We start from the raw sequence: 22,132 nt of genomic DNA on the forward strand, positions 1-22,132 counted from the left end.
AATTTAATAAGAACAACTGAGTAACAAACCAAAAAAATGTAAAGCTAGTGGTTATTTTCTCTAGAATCTATAATGAGGAAAACTCTGGAAATCGAGCTTTAAGCAAAAGAGTTTATTCGATGTGCAGAGACCTTATGTTGGATTGGAGGAAATAATATGAAATAGTGATATTCTTCCCATATGTTCACCTTGAGACGAGAAATATGCTTTTATCCAAGATTATAGAAGTTATATAAATTCATTAAAAGTTTCAGCCTTTCACCTTGTCCAAAGTCAAGTAAAGTTCATATAAAATTGGTGTGCTTTTTAAAGATCTGTTTTCTTACATTTTGAAAGTAATGAAGCTGCACATTACTGCGATGTTTTGAGTATTGTGGCCTTCGTAATTCACTACTTGTGTGTTTCAGGTCAAGGTTTGTCTCTAATTATACGTGTTGGAATATTAACTAGATGCACAGATACGTTGTATGAGATGTTGACTCAACTCTCAGGTATGCCATATGTGCTGACTAAGGTCGTCTTCTTAAGTTGGATGGAGCTTTTGTCAGAATTATAACTTTTTAGTTCAAAAACTGTCACGTTTTAAAAGTAAAAAAATGATTTCATGATTTCTGTTTTCCATGAAAAATTCTTATTAGTAATAAGTAAAAATATCCTAAGCAGTTATTAATTAACAAATTAAGTTTGACTAGGTAGGTAGCCTGAAGCTGTGGTACCAAAATTTGATTTCATTGTAAAAAGTACATTCTGTAGCTATTTTAATGAAAGTAATTCAGTATGTGGGTCATAGGAGGGTGAGGAAAGTGGTGTGAAAATTGTATTTGTACACTAGTACTTTAGTGATTATTTGCTCAACTGCAACGACGTTGGTTTTCTGTATATATGGACATCAACTATACGCGTCTTCTGCATTTTTTTCAGTGTGCATCATTATTGGTTTCTTGCATCCACAGGCAGTGTCGTGAGTTGGTGGCCGTACATGCTTACTGTATTAGGTGTTTTTACTATAGTCACCATGTGGGCAGTTGTTGTAACTGAGGTTTGCAGGAAAATAAAGCTGCAGTACTATGGGTTTAAACTAGCATCTGCTGCAAGGTAAAGTCAATGCTACTTATCTAGATATTAGATGCATTTGGTGGAGAGACATAGGTTTTGGTTTCAATTCTTCTTTGTGCAGCATAGATAGTACAGTTCATGGCTAATCAGAGCAGGGAGCGGTAACTAATTTTATGTGAACTAGGACTATTGTTGAATTCATTTAAGGAGATCTATCATATCATACATACACATTAATCATACAACTATCATATGGACTTGAAGTATGATGTTATTCTAAACAAATTAATGCTAGTACTTGTTTGCAAGACTGAAAACTATGAATTCGTGTCGTGATAATGTATATAACTTATATGGGAAGTTTTACTAATTAAATGTGTAAAGTTTATTTTTATATATGCTTCAAAGAATGCATATGTAAAATTGGTCATTTTAGTACTCTTTGATAGTTATATACTTCACTTTAAATAAGTATAAATTATATACTTATTTCATATTTTTTACTTAGGTTGGCGATAGGAAGGAAGAATACACGGATGATGACATTGATATTATTCGCAAAGAATGGGTATCTTATGTGGCAAACTTTATTATGTCGTGATATTTTGTATCGACATATGATTATAATATTTTTTATAACTTAATGTTAATATATTGTATGCAAATGGATTGCTTATATATATATGATATATATATTTAGTATTATGAGGCATTAAATGTGATTTAGTTTGATTATTTGTCAATCTAAAATATATGTATAATTTATGATATATAATCACGACACACGAATGTGTGTCATCTTTTTTAATGAGGTGTGCTTCAATGACACGCAATGTAAGTCGTAAATGTAAGTCATAAATGCGTGTCATAAATTTATGACACACAAATGTGTGTCATATTCATTTATGACGGGGGCTTCAATGACGCTCAATGCGCGTCATAGATTTATGACACACAATTACGTGTCATCTGAGATTTATGACGGCGGCTTCAATGACGCGCATTTGTGTGTCATCTAGAACCCTTTATTATGTGGATCCTCCCTAGTTTTTCTCGAACACTAAAGATATGTTACTTAGTTATTCTCTCAAACACTAAGCATTCTCCTAAGGAATGACTAATATCATAGCTCCTACAACCTTAAGGCATTAAACATCATAAGCAAAGCAAATAAAAGCATACAAAAATAACCATCCATTAAAATAAAACTTAAGTATCCATAATGAACTCCCATCAAATAAAGCTAGTTCATGGTGGGGTTCGAATATTCCAAGCAACAATGCATAAAGTTCATTCGATCCATACAATCCAAATATGATAAGTGATACAAACAATAAAGGGATAGAGGAAAAGCCTTCAATGTACACTGCCATAGCTTCCATCGGCCACCACGAACTGCCCTAGCTCGCTAGCTCCTCTCGGACGCCTAGCTCGCCATAGCTCGCTAGCTCCTCTCGGACGCCTAGCTCGCCACTCCCTCTAGTTTGTTAATGGAGGAATTCCACTACTAAAATGATTGACAGACGAAAAAATGATAGACATTTTTCTTCTGAAATTAAGCTCAAACGGCGTTTAAAAGTAGGTCCTTAAGTCTGGTGGCTTCATATTCTATTTATAGTGGGGAATAAACCTAGGAATTTGTGTTAAAATTCCTAGGACCCCCGAACTGGTTTCCTTCACGTGAAGGGTGCTGCACAGGTGGCAATGGTCCCCTTCTGGGCAGCTAGTAGTGGTCCATCTTGGGAGACTTGCAGTTGGGCATACGTACCTACAGGATCAACTGACCCAGGTGGCATAAGTTCCCTCCTAGGTGTCTGGCAGCTGAAGGCACGTAAAGACAGGGACATTTGGCTCTTAAAAACATCTTCATTTGTCTTTTTCGCTTCTAAAATGTCATCCGAGTTGGCATTTGCATTCTTCTCAGCATTTCCAGCATGTCACGGTAATTTTCCTTTCTTATCCTTGCTCCTAAATCCTGCACATCATTAAACAAAACTTCTTCCCCATAACACAACACCATTTACAAAAAAATTGTCACGACAAAATATATTTCCACTATATGTAACTATATGCTCCTATATGCATCTATATGATACTATATGATCTCTTAGACAGTCAAAAACTTAAGTGAAAATGCCCTAAATATGGCTTTTTTATGGAGTTATCACACCCCAATATTAACAACCATCCAAAACATCAACTAGCACACAAGCTAAAATTTCTTCATCTATGTACGACCTCCAATTAAACTGTAAAATTAAAATTTATAAAAATCAATTAGACACGAAAATATAAAAGTATAAATAAATAAATATTATTTTATATTTATATTATAAAATTAGGCCTCCAAAAATTAATTCATCAGGTAAAATTATAAATAAAGAAATAAATATAAAGAAATAAATGAATTTAAATAAACTAAATTAGATTAAATAGTATTATTATTATATTATATTATATCATATTATATCATATTATATTATATCATATTATATCATATCATATCATATCATATCATATCATATCATATCATATCATATCATATCATATCATATCATATCATATCATATCATATCATATCATATCATATCATATCATATCATATCATATCATATCATATCATATCATATCATATCATATCATATCATATCATATCATATCATATCATATTATTTACCTTCTTTTTGCTATAAATTTCGATGTTCAACCGAAACTCTTTAATATTATTATGCACTAGTCACGTCCTTTTTATTTTATGTCTTCATCAATATATCAAAATAATATCTGTTACTTATTTTTAATCACAATAAATAAATTCTAATTAATAATTTAAATTAAAATAGAGAAAATATATTACCTTCCGAAAAGAGGAGAGTCAATCGGTGTTCGACTAATCGGTGTTAAAAATGAAAGTCTGTGTCAAGCCCACGATCGTAGCAACATTAGACTTCCACCGATTTATGTTGTATTAATATTATTGATGATTACTAATGCCTTGCACATCTTACAGTACAAGAATGCCAATATCGCAGATCCCAAACTATACTGACGTGTATTATGAAAATTTCTAAAAAATTGGAGATATTGCGTGTAAACCATATTACCAGATTTATCCGGCATAAAAACTCCCCCAATCAACTGTAAGATCTTTTCTCGAGTTGCATATACAATTTCTTCTTGGATATTATTTTTTTGGAGCTTAAATTGATTCTCCAACCACGACAGCCTCAAATGCCACCCTTTTAAATATAGGCTTACTGTCGTCTGCCCAAGAAACTCATTGCAAAGTGTTTCCACATTTTTTTAATCATTTCTCATCACCATCAACATCCCATTTGTTGGAACCCCGAGTTGTAAGGCCACATCTTCAGGGTTATCATGCATTCTCTGCACGAAAAATAAAATGTATGTGTTCTGACCTCCAATGTTCAATCAATGCACTTATCAAACACGGAACCAATTTATACTCTCAAACAACAACAACAACAAAACCCTATTCCATATGTAATGGGGTAAGGGGGAGGTAGGGTAGTAGGCTGCCCCAACGCCAGTTTGAGAACAACTTTCGTGGAAGACCTCCGGCAGTCAGAAAATTAAAAATGGAGATAAAATGCAATGCATGTATAAATAAATAAATAAATACATAGTTGAACAGTCTTCATATGCATTTTTCATATGCGCGTATGTAATGGGAAGTAATCCATGCAAAAAAGTTCATGCGTTAAAAATCTCTGCATTTAGACAGAAACGTAAGACCTGACTAAATTTAAAAGGAGGAAACATGAAGAGAATGATACATAGAAATCAACGATAGAAAAGCTACTAGAAGTAATAAAGTCAAATGGGTTAAAACCTAAACTAAAGCAACACTACTCCGCTACCCTAGTTCTAAGTCTTCATAAATTCAAATGACAGAAACATATAAAAAGTAGAAGTCATGGAAATTACTACAAAGGCATTAAAAGAAGACAGAGATGATACACCCTATGGATGTAATTTGCACTACTCGGCTACCCTGGTCTTAAGTCTCTATACTTTCCTATCAAAGGTCATGTCCTCGGTAAGGGCTAAATCCTTCAAATCATATCTCAAGCAGTCTTCCCACTTCCTCCTTGGTCGTCCTCTCCTTCTGGCACCGTCGACTATAATAGACTCTACCCTCCTGACCGCATTCGACGGTTGTCGCCGAAGGACATGCCCAAACCACCGTAGTCTTCCCTCCCTCAATTTTTCGGATACAGTCACCACCCCCAAGGACATCCTAATAGCAGAGTTTGGTATCATGTCCCACAGAGTCCTACCACATGCCCATCGAAGCATTCTCATTTCTGTGGCCTCCATCCTCCTTACATGATCCTTCTTGATTGCCCAACATTCTGATCCATACAGCAGCGTTGGTCTTATTGTCATTCTATAAAAATTTTCCTTAAGATTTAAAGGCATCTTCTTGTCACACAAAACTTTAGTAGCAGCTCTCCACTTTAGCCATCCCGCCTTTATACGGTGTGTAACGTCATCATCTACACCCCCATCTTTATGTATCATAGAGCCTAGGTACTTGAAACAATCCTTTGATGGGAGAACGTGTCCTTCTATACATACTTCTACATCTTTATCGTTGTGGTTCCCACTGAAGTTTGAACATAAATACTTTGTATTTTCAATATTGATCCTTAGACCTTTTTCTTCCAAAGCAGTCTCCAGGTAGCCAGTCTACCATTCAGCTCAGTTCTTGTTTCTGCAACTAGGACAATGTCGTCAGCGAAAAGCATACACCATGGAACACCATCTGGTGTCGCACAATAGATGTCGTCCATAATCAAGGCGAAAATGTAAGGGCTAAGAGCCGACCCCTGGTGGAGTCCGATTTCCACCTGGAATGCCTCGGTGTCACCAATTGTAGTCCTGATGTATGTAGTAGATCTATAGTACATATCAAGAATCACCCAGATATAAGCAGATGGGATCCGTCTCGTTTCCAACATCTTCCAGATTGTATTGCGGGGAATGATATCATAATCCTTCTCAAGATCAATGAACGCCATGTGAAGATCTCTATTTTTCCCTATATTTCTCCATAAGCCGTCGAAGTAGATGAATCGCCTCCGTAGTAAACCTGTCTGGCATAAAGCCAAATTGGTTTTCCGAAACCCTAGTAACCTGTCTCAACCTAGCCTCTATTACCCTTTCCCATAGCTTCATGGTATGGCTGAGTAATTTAATACCTCTGTAGTTGCCACAACGTTGGGGATCTCCTTTATTCTTATAGATTGGTATCACCGTAGACTCTCTCACTCCTCAGGCATCTTGTCAATCTCTAAAATAATATTAAAGATGTTGGTCAACCACTTAACTCCCTCTTCTCCTAGGGCCAACCACATAGTGATGAGAATTTGATCTGGACCGACAGCTTTGTCCCTCCCCATCTTTCTAAGAGCCATTTTGACTTCCTCAAACCCAATCCTACTTGTAGGGCATTCATTGGCCGTAGTATGATGGTCGGCTGACCCATCAAATGTACTATCTCTACATGGAGAGGCACCGTCATTAAATAAGCCGAAGAAGTAACTACCCCAAACCCTCTTAATATCATGATCTTTCACTAAAAGAACACCATTATTGTCCTTAATAAACCTAATGCTACCTAGATCCTTTTTCCTATTCTCCTTCGATTTTGCAAGCCTGAAGATGCCATTTTGTCCTTCCTTGGTATCTAATCTCTTGTACATTTCCTCGTATTCCTTATCCTTTGCTTTAGCCACCGTTTTCTTGGCTTTCCGCTTTGCCTCCTTGTATCTTTGTTTAGCTTTCGATCTTTCTTCGTCGTCATTTTATTATAGAAACTCCTTGAAGCAAGTTTGCTTTGTCTTCACCTTAGTTTGGACTTCGTCGTTCCACTACCACGATTCTTTATGTTCCTTGACCTTCCCTGTTGACAACCCAAGGGTGTTTTTTTCCACCTCTCTGATGGAATTTGCCATATTTTTCCATAACATATGTATTATTAGAGTTTGTAGTTCTAAAACCTGTGTTTGACATAACCTTACTCCTAAAGTCATCAGCTGTTGCTCCATGTAAGTTCTTCCAAAGGATCCTAGGTTTACCAAGTTTAGCCCTCCTATTTGTGCTCCACCCGTGGCGTACGCAGAACACCAAAACCAACAATATGTATTGTGATGCACATGCCTCTTCAGGGAACACCTTACAATCATTGCAAATCCATCGATCCCGATTTCGAACCAGGATGTAGTCAATTTGGGTACAATGTCCACCGCTATGGAACATAATCAAGTTCACATCTCTCTTGTTAAAGAAGCGTTAGTGACCACCATATCGTGTGCAGTAGCAAAATCAAGCAACGTATGCCCCTCCTCATTCCTACTACCAAAACCGAAACCCCCATGACCATCGTCATACCCGTCGATTGCACTACCTATATTGCCATTGAAGTCTCCCCCTATGAAAACTCTTTGGTCCTCGGAATGCTCATAATTACATCATCTAACTGATCCCAGAAGCAACGTTTCTCCCCTCCCCTAGGCCAACTTTTGGGGCGTATACTGAAAGGACATTCACCACTTCCGCTTTTATAATAACCTTAATCATCATGATTCTATCCTGGTATCTACAAACTTCAACTACATTTTCCTTGAACCTAGAGGATACCAAGATACCCACCCTATTTCTAGCATTATCTACGCCTGAATACCACAACTTGTACCCATTACACTCTCTGGCGCGAGCCCTTTCCACCTAGTCTCCTTAATACATGCAAAATCTATTTTCCTATTACTAAGTACGTCGGTCAGCTCCAGTAGCCTAGCATTTAATGTGCCTACATTCAATGAACAAACTCTAAGTCTATTCTCCTTGACACCACTCTGTCGAGCCCTCCCCCTATACACCCTATGGGATCTAAAAGAAGGACATGACCTTAAGTAATCATCTATAGCTGAAGCTATGAGGGACTAACAATAAATAGTAGTAATAAATTGGTTAATAAAAACCCAGCTGATACAAGTTAGATCTCCAGACAATTATTATTAATATTTGAAAATAAAAAAAATCCAATATAATCAAGACCTCAATTTTATCAATCAATAATCCAAATACGAACACATTATGAAAAATCCAAATCGAACAACATGCAAGTAATTACAACCTCAACAGTATCAACCAATAATCAAAAGAAAATCAATAACAAAAAATCAAAACCCAACAACAAAAAATCAAAACCCAACACGGAAAAGTACCAGAAGAGCCAAAACAGAAATCAGAACATGAAAATTTACGGATCAATACAAATCTATTCAGATCCACAACCAATTAGCTTGATTCAAAGTTCTAGTTCAAGTTTCATAACCAAAAGATTAGCACAATTTACATATAAACTGAAAGAGACAACTCGGCAAGCAGATATGTTTTTGTTAAACTAATGAAAACGAGCTCAGCCTAGTGATATGGAAAGTAAATGTTTTGATTCACAGGGAAAAACAATGTAGAATTACAACTATCTTAGAAAAACAAAAGATTCAGATCAACAGATCTACTCAAACAAAAAATTAAATAAACAAAGTGGATATTCAATATCTTTATAGATCTACCGAGCTTACGGCAAGTCATGTAAAAATAGAAACAATTGATTAATCATAAAATAAATTTATACCATTTAATAATAATAATTTATTCTCAAATAATAATATTTTATTAAATAACAATAACACAATCGCTCCCAAATGGCTAGAAATATGTTGAGCGTCAAGATGAAGTAGTTGATTTTGTTCTGTCATTTGAACGAATCTGTAGAAAAATAATTTTTAATAACATTAACAATTTAATCGAAACTAAGTAAGAGATTCAAACATCAATAAAATAAAATAAATTTTACTTGGTTGTTTCCTTCTCTTCTTCTTCTTCTTCTTCTTATTTCTTTCTTCTTATTTCTTTCTTCTTCTTCTTTTCTTTATTCCTTCTCCTCTTTTTCTTTCTTCTTTCCAATGCCCCCTCCCTCCCATACACTCCCCCATTATTGATGCAAAATGCAGCTTTTATTGTTGTCCCCATATAGGCAACAGACTGCCATGGCTTCTAGAGCGCCTTTGGGGGGGGTTTTGGCCAAACACGCATAGCTTGCCATGTGACTTTCTGCATGCAAGGCCATGCAGCGTCGCTGAGAAATGCCTAGAAGGCAACCTGACTTGCATGCATGTAACATACAGATTTGCTGGGAGAGAAACTCCTGGAAGGCAGTGCGACTCTGAGGGTGAGAGACGCTTGGACCGCACGGTGTCTCCGTAGGGTTCGCCGAGGGTTGTCCAAAGTTAAGAAATGCATGGAAGGCAATGCGTCTAAGGCTTAGACGCAAGAGGGCAATGAAACTCTGGGGCACTATAGCAATCACCCCATTCGAAGAAATAATCTCTCGACAACATTATCTGAGACGTTATTTTTTTTCTCACTATATTATTCGAAAAAATCAGCCCTCTAAACATGGTATATTAAACTTATTAAAATGGGTTAAGGATTTTAAATGTAAATTTTTTTGAGTTAGGTTCTTAAAACCAATTATATGTATATAATTGGTTTTTTAATTTTCAAAACATGTTTAAATATTAATTTGATGTTTTGAAGTGTTATTCTAATGTGTTTTGATATATATGTGGTAACCCAAATATGTTTATGGATATCTATTAAAAAATATTAATTTCTCGAATCAAAACTGTAACACCCCAATTTAGGGGCTAAATTTTAGAAGTTATAAAGTATTAAATTTAAATGATATTTTGGAAGAAATTGAGGATTAAAATGTAAAATTACAAAGTTGGCAGACTATTTTAGGAAGTGTAGGAATTTGGGGACCAAAGTTATAGTTCATTTTTCTTTAGGTGAGAATTATAAACCCCTTCTTTCGTCTGTTTTCCCAGAAGGTTTCCCATTTCCTCTTCCCCGGTCAACTACTTTGAGCTCCAATTTCTCCACCGTTCGGCCACGTTCATCAATCCAAAACCACCATCGTGTTGTTGTCGACCGATGAACAAAACTCCTCCAACCTCTCGTCGTGAACCAGCGTCGTTCGTTGTAAATCTCAACCAGAAGTATCATCAGTTTTAACTTGATCGCTATTGGTTTTCCGTCGATCCAGCCACCCGTTTTCGACACCTCCTGCACCATCGTGTTCCTTGCATCGTTCCGAGTCAACTGGTGTTCTTCTTGTCTCCGTCATTGGCACCTGAAGGGGTGAGGAAGTTTAAGTTTCGACATTTCGGAATCGAGCTCTCCGCCGTTCAAAATTGTGAACAGATCTTGGTAAGTGTCTCAAAATCCCTGAAAATAATTTTTGGAATTTTTATAGATTTTTTCGGAGCCCGTAGGCCACCACACGCACCCCCACGCGCCGCCACTGTGCGTGGGGAAGGTTCAACGCATGGTGGACAGTTTTGACCCATTAACCCAACCTGGTTTGACCGACCCGACCCGGTCTGACCCGATTACCCAACCCGATTTGACCCGATTGCCCGACCCGTTAACCGTTGATCGGGTCGTTGATTGCGTTGACCATTAACCACCGTTGACCAACTGTTGACTTTTTCTAGGTATACATATCTTAACATTTTTCGACATCCTGGGTCCGTTGTTTAGGTTTGTTTTGGTAAATTCAAACTCGGTAAGCTATTTTTCACTGATTTATCACTCGATTCGATCCGTTTTTCACAATTAAGCTCCATTTTTTATGAAATTTCTATTGATGTGTATCTGAGGAATTATTGGACATCGATTTCAAGATCATGGGCATTCGAATTGGAATTTAAATGGTCGATCAGTATGGCACAAAAACTGAGGTATTACTCTACTACCTTTTGTATGCTTTACGGAACTAATGGATAGTTGGTAAATGCTTGATTGGAATGATTAGTCTATTAAAAGTAATTAATTATCATTGGAATCAAACATAAATACGATTAAGTACAGAACATTGTAAAAGCCTCAGACAACTCAAAAAAGAAATATGTAGAGTGACTGAGAATAAACCTCGGTTCAATGATTTAATCAGTAAATTAGTAAAACTCAGAATGCGTAAATTCTGATTAATCTCGTTATAGGTTAAATGTTGGAAATAATTGGATATGAAATTATCGAAAATAGCGCCATGGATAAATTACAAAAATGCCCTTGTATTGAAAAAGGACCAAGATTTCTCTTAGTGGTGAAATTAACCTTCAGTGAGAAAATGAGCAAAGTAATCTGACTTTAATGGAACTGGAATACTTTCCAGCCTAATTTACCCGAAGAAATGTCACTGTCAAATTTGAATATAATTACGATAATACCCTTAAAGAGTAAAACGAAATATGGATGACTATGATAACAGAGACAACCTGAGAACTCATACCTTGATCCATGTGAACCTTGGAATCATCGAATTAAATTCGAATCTATATTGGAATTATAGAAATACCCCTAAAGTATGAAATGACCAAAATGCATAAAGTATAAAATGACCTAAAGTACCTCTAAACCCTAGAATTACTAATACCCATAACTCTAAAATGAACTGAATAGAAGTATTGTATGTATTTGAATCATTGAAACGACCGAATTACCTTGGAAACTCTGAAGTGTCCGGGATAGACTTGACTAGTAAATGAACTTAGCAACCTCAATGATTAAGGATTAAGTAAATTATTTGGATAAGTCTGGAAACTCTTATGAACATACATGATGTATCATCCCTATGGGTTATGAACCACCAATCAAGTAAGTCAGCATTTCTGATACCGTTGAAACGTGGAAATGAAATAAAGATCTGTGGAATATATGTTCGTCTCCTTAAGATATATTCAGCGATGATTCTAAGATGATCTATGACCAAGAATTGTTGGTATTAAAGAGTAAATACCTTGGAAGGGAAATGAATTGATCATTCGATAGGCATCAGTTCTGGGAGTTGTCAGCTCAAGTTATTCGATAATCTAATAGATCGACACAAATTATAAGTGCCCTGAATCTTCGTTTCTCCCTTATCAGCTCAAATTGCTACAGTTATATATATGAAAACAAAAGTAACTCAGATGCAAAGGATTATGAATACCCCATTTGGTTCAATTGGACTAAAATCTTGCTAATTCAATGCATACTCTTGAATACCCATAATTGTTTGGGTAATAGAATCCCTCTCAGTAAATATGAATCTAGAATTATTCTGTACAAGGTTCCTGAACACTTTCCGGATGCACCTGAATTATAGTGGGATTCTGAAGTATCAACCTTAAATGTCTGATTAGATCGGCTAGTAATTGATTCCCGTCAGTAGGACCTCGTCTTGGAATATGATCAAATTGCACAAGTTTCATGTTATCCATACTCATAATTACCAAATGACTTTAAAAAATACTTGGATCCTCTAGTGTGTTCCACATGTACTACATGGCGGTTTTATATGTTTTGAAAAGAGTTTTAACGAAATTATTGATTTATTGGTTTATGAACCATAGCAACATGGTATGTGATATCTGATTACGGTTTTCATCGAAAACTATGAATTGTTCCTGATTTATAGAATCATGGAATATACTGGTTTATGAATTATGGTTACCTGGAATGTGTTATCAGGTTTCTGTTTCACTGAAATAAAATTATGGTTATTGATTTATGGACCATGAAATATAATAGTTACTAATAGAACTGTTTTATTGGGTGGGTAGAATGGAGATACTGCTCTGATCAAGCTGGAAATTTCTTACAGACCTAAGGTGACCATTGGGTAGGCTCTCAAGCCCCAAGGCACTCCCTTGGGTTAATCATTGGACTACTTATGGTTACAGGTGGAAATCAGTTATAAGATTTATTTCATTATCACGGTTATGACATATTACTGTATCACGATCCATATATTACGATTTACGGCTAAAACTGATTTCTACTGGATATTTATATGGATAGGATTCTGGAGTATGGAGGCACAGCTCTGATTTAGCTGGTAAGTCCTTATGGACCTAAGGATACCCTTGGGTAAACCCATAGGCCCCAATGTATATCTTAGGTTGGCTCCCTTTGCTGTGTGCTTAGGGTAAGCCCCATTTCTGGGGAACTACATAATGCAGTTTAGTTGAAGGGTTCCGCTATGGTTTTAAAAAGATTTATATCATTTCACTGAATTTTGATTGGAAAACACTATATATCCTATTCGATCTCCTGAAAACGTCATGCTATGAATGCTTCCTATGACCTAAAATCTTCATGGATTCTACTCGATGAACTACCATTGGAACCCCAGATTATCCCGAAAACCAGTATACGTCTGATTCAATAAGGAAATTATATGGTTTTCCATTTATCTTCATGTCATGTAGCATCATCTGGTAGTTTTGTATTACTGAGCTTTCCAAAGCTCACTCTATTACTCACCATTGCATGTTAAAAGAATTGTACCAGTGCAGCTATCGACTTCAGTAAAGGAGTTCTTCTGGCGTTGCATGCAGAGTATGGTACATGTGATTAGGGGCATGTAATTGTATTTTGTTTTATATACGAGTCTGAAAATCTATTTTATTTTTTCATATTGATAAATCATTTTATGAGTTACATGTTTTAATAAAAGTTTTAAATTTTCCGAGATTTTTACAGTGGGTCGCTCCGATGACCCTAATGTGACAACCCGGATCGGATCGAGTTACCCGCATCGGTCTAAAGGGGTTACAAAAACAACGAAAAATTGTTTAAATTTATCATTTAAGCCCCAAAGTTGATTTTTGACTTATGATACCTATATAAGTGAAATTTTATAAATTAATCTCAAATTTTAAAATTACAAATGAAAATTGATTTTAAAAAAATTGTTTAGGATTTCTCAAGGTCATAGGTTTTTATAATTTGCTTTGTTTGAGTAAAGAATTGGCATTTAGGGCTACATACAAATGCAACTCGTGGTATTTTTGGCAGAAACACTGAAGACAACATTGTTTATTGGAAAACAAAACGTTAAAGAATCAATAACCCTAAAAAAACTAATAAAAAATGCCAAAAAAAAACTTTTTGATTGCTCAAAAGAGATGGTGTAGCACTAACAAAGTAATCTAATATCGGTTCCAGTAGGTGCGGCGCCTGAACCAGTTGTAGTCCGGAAAATCCTAGATGGGGCCAATGACAGCGATGGCCATGTCCAGCAAAACCCACAACATAAGCCACATTACATTCTTTAACGTCTCATCCCCCTTGAATAAATGCACCTCCTACCCTGTCATACACGAATCGGTTTGCAACTCCTTTAAAGGTGCTCCGATCAACAGCACTGATCCAAGCAAATAGTTCCGCATATAAGATTCTCCATCCGTATTTAAGTAGCTGCGTATTCAAGATCAAGCCAGAAGAAAAATTAATGAGTAATAGATGATCAAGTATGGCTATACTACTTGTTGCACAACACGATCGGCAAAAATGTACCTGGCATCCGATGTCTTCAGCTATGGGACTAGGTCCATCTGTATGAAGCATCAAGGATGACTTTAATTGTAAAAAGGAAAAGTATTTAAGCAAATGGAAGAATAGACTGACGATTATTTATGAAACATGAAGAAAAGATGACAGTAGTTTCAACTACCTTATTACGAGCACGAATCAGTTCATCTTCTGAAACTCGACAGACCAGATTGGTTATCGCAGACATAATATCAAATGATAAATCCCCAAACAATCGTGTTGCGGAAGACGGCTATCGGATAGAGTAAAATCGCAACTAATAATTTGAGAAAATAAAAATGAAGAAAAAAGAGACAAAATTTACATGGAAAACTCCTAAAAATTTAGGGTAAAAACCACGGGCAACGGTAGAAAAATTTCACTATGAGAAAATAGGAATTACAACCTCTCTCGATCTACCAAGGAGAAAACAATGATAATTCTCTCTTGATAAAAAGGAGAAAACAACTCTCAAGAAACTCTCTAAATTCTCTAGTATTTGGAAGAAAGCTAGAATACTTTGGGATGGTTTTGAATCTAAATGGGCTAGGGTATTTATAGCTAAATCTTAAGGATTTAATCTTGTAAATACCATAAAGTAAAATGACTAAATGTGTAGTTTTACCATCTATTTTTCTTATCAATTTGGTGGCCAAATTTGACCACTAGCCGCCCCACTTGTTGAACCAAATAATTCAGCCGTTTTTGTTTATTTTCAACAATCTCCCACTTGAAGATTTGATTGGAACAATCATATCTTCACATCATTCTTTCTACCTTGTACCATCATGTTGCTTACGTCTCTGACAGGCCATAGGAGGATCGACACCAGGTAAATTTATTAACATTGATCGCCTTTGTCATGAAATCTGCTATGTTGTCTTTGGTATGGATCTTCTGCATATCTACCAATCCTTCTTCCATCTTTTCACGAATGAAATGGTACTGAACCCGTATGTGCTTTGTCCTTGAATGAAATGCTGGATTCCTTGCTAGATGCAAGACACTTTGACTGTCACAAAACAGAGAGACATACTCTTGATTGTGCCCAAGCTCCTCCAATAACATCTTCAACCAAATTGCTTCTTTATTGGCTTGTGTAACTGCTACATATTCTGTCTCTGTTGTGGATGTAGCCACAACTGACTGCAATTTTGAAACCCAGCTTATAGCTCCACCAGCAACTTTGAACACATATCCTGTAGTAGATTTGCTTTTATCCAAATCCCCTGCATAGTCAGAATCTACATACCTATTGATTAGTAAGTTTGATCCTCCGTAACATAATACAACATTTGAGGTCCCTTTGATGTATCTCAGGATCCTATTTATTGTATTCCAATGCTCTTTTCTTGGATTCGCCATGTACCGACTAACCACTCCCACTGCTTGTGCAATGTCTGGTCTTATGCATATCATAGCGAACATTAAACTTCCCAATACTGATGCATACGGTACTCGAGACATCTTCATCCTCTCTTCTTCACTTCTATGACTCATACTGAAGGATAATTTGAAGTTAATAGGAAGAGGGGTAAAAATTGGCTTACAATCTTGCATGTTGAATCGTGACAAGATCTTCTTCAAGTAATTCTTTTGTGAAAGCCAAATCTTCCTAGTATTTCTGTCTCGGTGAATTTGCATCCCTAGAATCTTGTTTGCTGATCCCAAGTCCTTCATTTCAAATTCCCTAGCTAGTTGTGCCTTCAATTCTTCAATATGATCTTTGTTGGGTCCTGCAACCAACATGTCATCCACATACAACAGTAATATAACAAAATTGTTATCACCAGACCTCTTGAAATAAGCACAAGGGTATGCATTAAGTCTGTTGTATCCAAGGCACATAATGAATGAATCAAATCTCTTATACCAACACCTCGGCGTCTGCTTTAGACCGTACAGAGATTTGTTCAACCTGCAAACCAAGTTCTTCTTTTCTTTTTCTTCAAAACCTTCAGGCTGGAGCATGTAAATCTCTTCTTCAAGATTTCCATGAAGAAAAACTGTTTTAACATCTAGCTGCTCTAGATGTAAGTTCAATGTAGCACACATTTCCAAGACTACTCGAACTGTTGTTAGTCGAACCACAAGAGAAAATATTTCATTGAAATCAATACCTTCTTTTTGAGCATATCCTTTGACCACCAGCCTTGCACGATACCTCTCAACTTGATCATCACCATTTCGCTTGATTTTGAAGACCCATTTGTTACCAATTGGCTTCCTTCCTTGTGGTAGTGGCACAAGGTCCCATGTACTATTTTTATGAAGGGCTTCAATTTCTTCCTGCATCGCCATCATCCACAGTGAAGCATCTGAGCTATTTATTGCCTCCTGGTATATTGATGGCTCACCGTCCTCTGTTAAAAGGCAGTATGCAATATTACCTTCTATAACATAATCTGAGTGCCAATTGGGATGTCTTCTCATATGATCTGATTGACGAGTTGTTGGAGCTTCAGAACTCTCTGGTTCTTATTCATCATGTGATGGTTCTGATTCAGAAGAATATCCTTCTTCAAACTCTTTTTCCACATGTATCTGAGTAGTCTTTGACTTTTCAGCGCTATCATCGTCTTCTTTTCTTTGTAGTTTATCTTCTACAAAGATAACAACTCTACTAATGATCACTTTGTGGGCAGTGGGATCCCACAAGCGATACCCCTTTACTCCATCAGCATACCCCAAGAATTTGTATTTCCTAGATTTTGGATCCAACTTTGAAATTTCTTGGGAGTTGTACATCACGTACACTATACTTCCAAATATATGGAGGTTTGAATAATCAGCTGGTTTTCCAGTCCACATATCCATTGGTGTCTTCAGCTCTATTGCAGTTGATGGAGCTCGATTCACCAAATAACAGGCGGTATTGACTGCTTATGCCCAGAATTATTTTTTTAGGCCTGCATCTCTCAACATTACTCTTGTTCTTTCTAACAAGGTTCTGTTCATCCGCTCTGCCACTCCATTTTGTTGAGGAGTTTTCGCCACTGTGAACTGTCTTTTGATGCCTTCTTTCCTGCAAAAGTCATCAAATTCTTCGCTTGTGTATTATCCTCCATTATCTGTTCTGAAACACTTGATCTTATTTCCAGAATCAAGTTCCACCCGTGCTTTGAAGTTTTTGAAAGTTGAAAACACGTCTGACTTCTTCTTAATAGGGTGCACTCAACATCTTCTGGAGTAGTCATCAATAAATGAGACAAAGTATTTTGCTCCACCTAGGGATGTTATTGGTGCTTGCCATACGTCAGAGTGAACCAATTCTAGAACACTTTTGCCTCTAGAATTTGATGTGTTGAATTTCAACCGGTGCTGCTTACTTGTTATGCAATGCTCACACAAAGTAAGTGATACCTTTGTTAAGTCTGGAAGTAGCTTTTGCTCCACAAGGACTTTCATTCCTTGTTCTGACATGTGTCCAAGTTTCTTATGCCATAACATTGCAGAATCTGAACTACATGAGGCAACAGAGGCTTCTGCTTCTAGCAATGTCTCTCCTTTCAGCATGTACAAGTTTGCATCTATCTTTTCACCTTTCAACACCACAAGCGCTCCATGGAACACCTTCATGATTCCTTTCCGTGTTTCAATCTTGCTAGCATTATTATCCAAAAATCCGCAGGATAATAAATTTTTCTTCAGGCCTTTCACGTGCCGCACATCTCGAACAACTTTAATTGTTCCATCATACATCTTTAATTTGATGGTTCCCATACCAACGATCTCTAAGGCATGATCATTGCAACTATACACCGATCCTCCTGAGACAGGTTCATAATGATGGAACCATTCTCTTCTTGAGGTCATGTGATATGTCGCTCCCGAATCAATGAGTCATATATCTGCAAATCTTTTTCTGCCTTCCACGGTGGTTGACGCTTCACAGCATAGAGCATCTCCATCATCTGAAGTGTTTACGGTATTGCCTTGTGGATTTGAGTTTTTATTTAGACTCCAACAATCCTTCTTCAAGTGACCCTTCTTTCCACAGTTGTAGCACTTTAAATTCTTCTTGCTCCTCGACTTTGATCTACCATGTTTGTGACTGCTGCTTTGGTCACGTTCTGTTGATCTCCCTCTCATCGTTGTCAACGCTTCTGCTTGTTGCAGATTTACTTGTCTGTCTTCCTTATTCTTGCGCCGATTTTCTTCTTGTAGAACAGCAGCTGCAACGTCATCGAAGTCTAGACTGGTGACATTATTGTTTGTCAAGTTGATGATGAGTTGATCGTACGAATCCAGTAGACTTTGAAGTAGAAGTTCAGCACGTTCTTGTTCTCATATTTTACAGCTTAAGGATGTAAGCTGAGAAAATAAGGTGTTCAGTGTATTTAAGTGTTCCGTCACTGAAGTAGATTCTGGCATACGGAGAGTGTACAATTTCCTCTTAAGGAAAATTTTATTGTGCAGCGATGTGGCCTCGTACAATTTGGTGAGATGATCTCATATCTCCTTAGTTGTCTTCTTCTCCTCGATGCTTGACAATACTTCATATGCTAATGCTAGATGAAAGTTTGCCATAGCATTCCCGTCTATCTCGTTCCATTTGATGTCATCTGCAAAATCCACCGGCCTTTCATTGATAGCCGCTAGACACCCGTCTTTTCTTAGGATGGCCTTCATCTTCAATTTCCACAATGAGAAATTTCTCCCATTGAATTTTTCAATATCAAATTTCGTTGCCATAGCTTCTTTTACGGATAGCTCCCACTATTTCACTATCGTGAATAGTTCTCTGGAACCTTCAAAGAATGGGTAATAACTTTTTATTTTCTTATGTTAGATGATCCACCTTTTGGTGGCAACTACAAAGACAATAAGCAGATATTACACACTCTAATCTAGCTCTGATACCAATTATTGCGGAAGATGGCTATCAGATAGAACAAAATCGCAACTGATAATTTGAAAAAATAAAAATGAAGAAAATAGAGACACAAAATTTACATGGAAAACCCCTAAAAATTTAGGGTAAAAACCACGGGCAACGGTAGAAGAATTTCACTATGAGAAAATAGGAATTACAACCTCTCTCGATCTACCAAGGAGAAAACAATGATAATTCTCTCTTGATAAAAAGGAGAAAATAACTCTCAAGAAACTCTCTAAATTATCTAGTATTTGGAAGAAAGCTAGAATGCTTTGGGATGGTTTTGAAGCTAAATGGGCTAGGGTATTTATAGCTAAATCTTAAGGACTTAATCTTGTAAATACCCTAAAGTACAATGACTAAATGTGTAGTTTTACCATCTATTTTTTTTATCAATTTGGTGGCCAAATTTGACCACTAGCCGCCCCACTTGTTGAACCAAATAATTAAGCCATTTTTGTTTACTTTCAACAAATCGGGCTGAGTAAAGAACAAAACATGATCTTCCATTATAAAGAAGGAAACCCTTTTAAGCACACAAGTAATAACCAGATACGATACCTATGGTGACATCGAAAACTTGGCAAATTGGGTTTTATTTTTGGTCTTGCATCAGCTTTCGTTCGGATCATAACGAAAGATTACAGCAAGGGGTAGCAAACCTCACCTTTGCAACAGCATAGACACATAAAAGGCCGGTATCTTTATAGTTGGTACTGAAAGCCATCATGCTTTCTGCAATTTCGTTTATGCTAACTCTTTGTGCCAGCTCGGAGCTGTTTAAAGGATTTTAAACGAATCAATACATTGTTTTGCAACAGAAGAGTCTGGTTTCGAGACTGCCAAAGCAGTGTTGAGTTTAATATAAAATGCAATTCGAGGTCAGATAAAAGCTCACTCCATGTGCTTTCCACCCCAGCGTTTTTGTTACATGACCCCAGCATCTCCCGCATAAAAATTAGAGCAATGGAATCCGGGTCCGTCGAAGACGTTGCCTCAAAAGCAAGGGCGAATTTTGCTAAAGGAACATAGTCATTGATAATTCTAACCTGGTTTGTTTCGAAATTACAAAGATAAAACAGACCATTGAAAGTGAATATTATGAATAAAAAAATGGAAAAAATAGCACCCCTACCTCAGAACCTGTAAAACTGGCTGGTTCTTTTGCAACTAACTGAGTAGCAGTGGTTGAAATGACTATCCAACTCAGTTGGTAGAGCACAAGGTTCTTAATCTTAAGGTCGTGGGATCGAGTCTCATGGAGGGCATTTCATAATTTGGAGGTCTCCTACGGAAGTTGCTCTCAACCTAGTGTTGGGAGTAACCTACTATCTTACCTCCCCTTGCCCCATTACATATTACATATTACATATGGGAACAAGGGACAACCATTTTTTGAGTAGCAGTGGTTGAATCCGATGATAACCTCGTAAACGACTTCTTTGTTTGCTCGACGATTTCATCGTGCTTAACAGCTCCGGATGCAGCAAGGACCTGCAAAATTTACAGAATAGTACAGATTTATAAGTACCAACAATCCGACCGAATCACAACATATTCATCGATTTTAAGGACTCGGCCATATAGTTTTTTGCATACCATTCGAGGAGTAGTGTAGTGTGTCTGAATTACTGCTGCAGATGCTCTTTGGTGATCGTCCTGATATTATCAACAAGTCCATGAATGTTTCTACCAAGAGGAGTGAATTGGAAAGCAGTTGAATGCAGATGATTGAAAACATCTTCCTCTGTATGTCCCTCGGCCTATAACATTCACCAAAATAATAGCCTTTTCATGAATAAAATCGTCATAGAGATCAACTGGAAAACCCCAGAACAACATGATCTAATACAGAAAAAAAGATAATAAACATTCTTATGAGTCTTGTGAAGAGATTATCTTAAAAACTTTATGAATTACCTGCAGTTCCCTTAGGATCACATCCCTTTCTTTACTAATGCAACGTTCTTCGAACTTGGAATTCTGCAAAATATCAGCCAAAATGTCCACAGCTTTAAGGACATCCTTACCCATAACTTTGGCATGGTAAGCTGTTTGTTCCCTCGAAGTATGAGCTCTCAAATGGCCTCCCATGATCTCAATCTCTTCTCCCATTCTCTTCGCACACCTCTTCTCCGTCCCTTCGAATATCATATGCTCCAAGAAATGCGCCGTCCCGTTCGTCTCGTCGGACTCATATCTCGACCCTGCGTCGATCCACACCCCAACACTGGCCGGTTGAGAATTCGAGGTGGATTCCGTGGCGAAGCGAAGGCCGTTGGACAATGTTGTGATTTTGGTTTCGGGGCGATATAGGATGTGGGAGTGGGAAGTTTGGGTCGGATGAGGGGAAGCGTATTTGAAGAAACGGGTATCCGGGTTATCGAGTTTTCGGAGCTTTGATTTGAGGGAATGGGCTATCCGATCGTAGATCATGGCGGTTTGTGGAGGAGGATTGATGAACTCCTCGGCATTGGAGGAAGACGATCTGACGACGGTGAAGAAAGAAGAGGAAGGCTTGTGGGACCGGCGAGCTGGAGAAAACAGCTGTTTGATCACCATTTTTGATGGATTCTCTTCAAAATTCAAAATTTTGAGGTTTGTGGGGGAATTTTAAGAAATTGAAGAGGACTTGGCTTAAAATCCCTGTAATGACACCTACTAAATGGTGAAAAGGATTAATTCTTGCTAACTACTTTGACGATTTGAACTCAAAAAATACAGAATATCAATTTCATTGTC

At 37.1% G+C, this 22,132-nt stretch overlaps 1 pseudogene; it reads right to left on the reverse strand.

The window, feature by feature from the left end:
* Nucleotides 1–14,129: 14,129 nt before the first annotated feature.
* Nucleotides 14,130–22,055, reverse strand: LOC120138384 (annotated as a pseudogene).
* Between the last annotated feature and the right edge of the window lie 77 nt (nucleotides 22,056–22,132).

This window comes from Hibiscus syriacus, unplaced genomic scaffold, assembly GCF_006381635.1.
Source record: "Hibiscus syriacus cultivar Baekdansim isolate YM2019G1 unplaced genomic scaffold, ASM638163v2 tig00110691_pilon, whole genome shotgun sequence".
Classification (NCBI taxonomy): domain Eukaryota; kingdom Viridiplantae; phylum Streptophyta; class Magnoliopsida; order Malvales; family Malvaceae; genus Hibiscus; species Hibiscus syriacus.